A 3,570-nucleotide genomic window follows, 5' to 3' on the forward strand; every position below is an offset into this window, starting at 1 on the left:
TAAATAGAATTAAACAACTTAAAAAAGACGAAGAAATTAAATTAATTAATACTGAATTAATAATATTTTTTCCCTTTTCAAGAGTTATAATTTTGCCTTTAATTTCTTTTATGTCTTGTTTAACTAATTTTAATTCTTCTTGAAGTTCTTGTATGGAAATGGGTTTTGTTTCAGAAAATCTTTCATATATGTCTTTTAAATTAAAAATTTTTTGTTTTAATTTTATTTTCTTTTGATAATTGTAAATTTATAGTATTTTCTTCAATCCTATTTAGTTGATCTGAAATAGTTAAAAGAGTTTCATTTGAGTAATTATTTTGATAAATAATGTTTTGAAAACATTTTTCATTTGTTATCTGACTCGGAACTTTAACTAAAGGAGTTGCAATAAAATTATTATCAATAATGATTTCCTTTTTTGGCGGATACTCAGAAATAATTTCTTGATTAGTAATAACATCCTTGTATGTTTTTGAAGAAACAGGAAAAATAGTTTGCATTTTAAAAGGATAATCTATATTATGTTTAGGAGCATAAATTAATTCGAACCATTGAAAAAACGGAGAGTGAATTTGATTTGATAAAACATAATCTTCCCAAAGTCCAAAATGTAAAAATCTTATATAATATGAAAAGTTTTCTTCATGCCAAATTCTTTTTATATTATTATAATCTTTATAATATTCTTCTTCTTTTAAATAATCAAAATTAACATATGATGGTATTTTAGAAATATCTATATTAATATTCATTTTAACAAGTTGATTGATTTAATCTAAAAGATATATTTTTAATAATACTAAGTTGAGCACTAATAACAATAGTTTTATTTTTAATCATTTTTGATAAGCAATATATTATTTCCTTTTGAATATTATAATTATATGTGTCCTTTTCAGTATTAATTAATTTAATTTCTTCGTCTTTTTTAAGTTGTTTAATTCTATTTATTTCTTTAGAAATGCTTGCAATAATTTTCCATCTGGTCTTTAATAAATTATTCCAAAATTTATTATTATTACTACAACTAATCTGTCTTTTAGAACTCATTAACACGTATATTTAGATAAATTTCTTAAATAATTATCAAGATGTATATTAAAGGTTTTTAATACTGCTTTTATGTTATTAATTTCTTGTTCTAATTCCAATAGTTCTTTATCATTATTTATATTTTTTAATTCTAATATCTTTTCTTGCAAGAGTTTTTTAAATATTTTTATTGAATTTCTTAATCTCTTAATAGCAGTAACTCTATTTCTATTTAAAGAATTGCAATTTATTTGAACTTTATTAGTCATAATTGTTGTCTATAATTTTGAAGTTCATTAATAAAATCAGATTTAGTAGGACTTGGTAAACTTGTATCACTAGTTTGGTCTTCTTGATAAAGAGGTTTAGGAATAGGACTAGAATAGTCAACAGTTTTTAAATTTAAAGACTTTGATTTTGAAAGCGAAAATTTAGAAGTACCAATTTCAGGAATAGAACTAGTAGAAAATCTAGATGAAGAAAAATTTGTAGAAGAAAAGTTTATATCAACTGAGCCATCATTATGCTCAATTATATTTGAAATTTGTTTTGAAGAATCTAAAGATTTTGGTTCAATAACATTTTGTAAATTCCAATTACATGATTGAGTAATTTCTGACCATTTAAGTCGTTTAGGCATATGAACTTTTGTATGATTAGTATTTGCTTCGTAAATAATTGTTTCATTTCTTGGATTTGACAAACGGGTCTTTGGTTCTAAGGTAGTTGTCATGGTTTTATAACAAACACGATAAATAATTGCTAAAGGTTTAGAGTTATTTTTAAATTCTAAATTCTTTGTTTCAACAGTTAAAACCAAAGTGTCTAAAATATTTTTGTCAAATAATCCTACGGAAAAATTCGGATAACAATTAAAATAAATTGGTCCATTTGCGATATTTGTTTCTGCCATAGCTAAAATAGAATTTTGAAAATCTGTATGTCTTTTATCTCTTAATATTAAGAGAACAGGAGCATCAACACCAATTCTAAAAAGAGGTTTGATAGCAATTTGAACAAGACCTAAATGAAGAAATTTATATTTTTGTCTATGTTCGAAAATAGATCTTGATGATAACAAATTTATATTTTGTTGGTTTTGACCAATGGATAGGGTTTGTTCAGTCATTTTAATTGAGTAACTTTGAAAATAATCAAAAGTCCCTATTCTATAAATTGTGTTTATATTTGTTTTAGGTATAGTCCAATCATTTAAATTTTGTTCTATATTATCAATAGTTTCTTCAATAGAGTTTATATGATTATCATCATAATCTTGTTCTTTATTCATAATATTTTTACCAGTATCATATTTTTTAGATAATATGCGTGAAAATCTACTCATATTTGATTAATTTTTAGTTTAAAGATTTTATAAGAAAACTTACTTGTTTTATCTAGGATGAACAGAGAGGGCATCGGCCCAACGATGATTGTGGTCCGGCTCCGTGACTTACCATACTTGCACGTCTTACGCTAATCCAACCAATCACTGGTCTGGTCTCTGTATCATTCTTAACAAAACTCATAATTTTCTTATAAATTCTTCAAACAAAAATTAACCAAATAACAAACAGAGTTATCATACATACTAATCTCTGGTCTAAAACGTAGCTCTGATACCATTTGCTAACTAGTAGTTTCATTTGCTAACTAGTAGTTTCAGATATTTTTTGATGGCTAGTAGTTTCAGATATTTTTTGATAAAAATCATACATTATTTTATAAAACTGTTTTCTATCTTTGCTTCTAAACTCATGATTATGGATTAGAACTTGTAAAGCTTTTAATTGATTACAATAATAATGACGATTAGCTTGTATCTTTGAATCAGACATAATATTTCAAGCATGAATTTGATTATTATTAAATGCAAGTATTATTTTAACAAAAATTTCAAATCTTGTAGAATTAATAGTTAGAATAACTCGAAAAGAGACTGTCATAGCGATAACAGAGTTAAGACAATAATTGAATAAAATTCTTTATATATTACCTTCTTTTAAATTACAATCAGAGCATCCGTCTGGAGCAAGTATGATTTGAAAATCTAAAGATTTTGAACATCTAGAAGTAGATAGGAGAACTCTTTTCTTAGACATGAACTAAACATTTGACAGAAGTTTTATAAGAGAGATTTTTAGAGAACTTTGAGATGGTCTTCATTAAAACATGTCCCTTCAATATATAGGAGTCTTGGAGTCTTGAAACATCTTGAGACGGGAAACCGAAGGATTACCGGATCATCTTGAGAATTATTGAATCAACTTGCATTTGTCAGAGTGTAGATGTGGCAGACAAAACTTTAAAGCTTTTGACAAATTGGCATCATATTTTGTCATTTTTTGATAATGGAAATCTTCTTTGGCGATAATGGAGCATCTTCTTTCATCTTTATAAAAGTTGTTTGTTTTCATGCAATAATTTAGCATCATCTCACTGCAGAAGACATGATAATATTTTTGATAATTGATGTACTCACACAGTGTATAATTGATAATAGTTGAACACACACAGTGTATAATTGATAATAGTTGA

Source organism: Lactuca virosa, chromosome 9, assembly GCF_052849685.1.
Source record: "Lactuca virosa cultivar CGN04683 chromosome 9, Lactuca_virosa_CGN04683_v6, whole genome shotgun sequence".
NCBI classification, from domain to species: domain Eukaryota; kingdom Viridiplantae; phylum Streptophyta; class Magnoliopsida; order Asterales; family Asteraceae; genus Lactuca; species Lactuca virosa.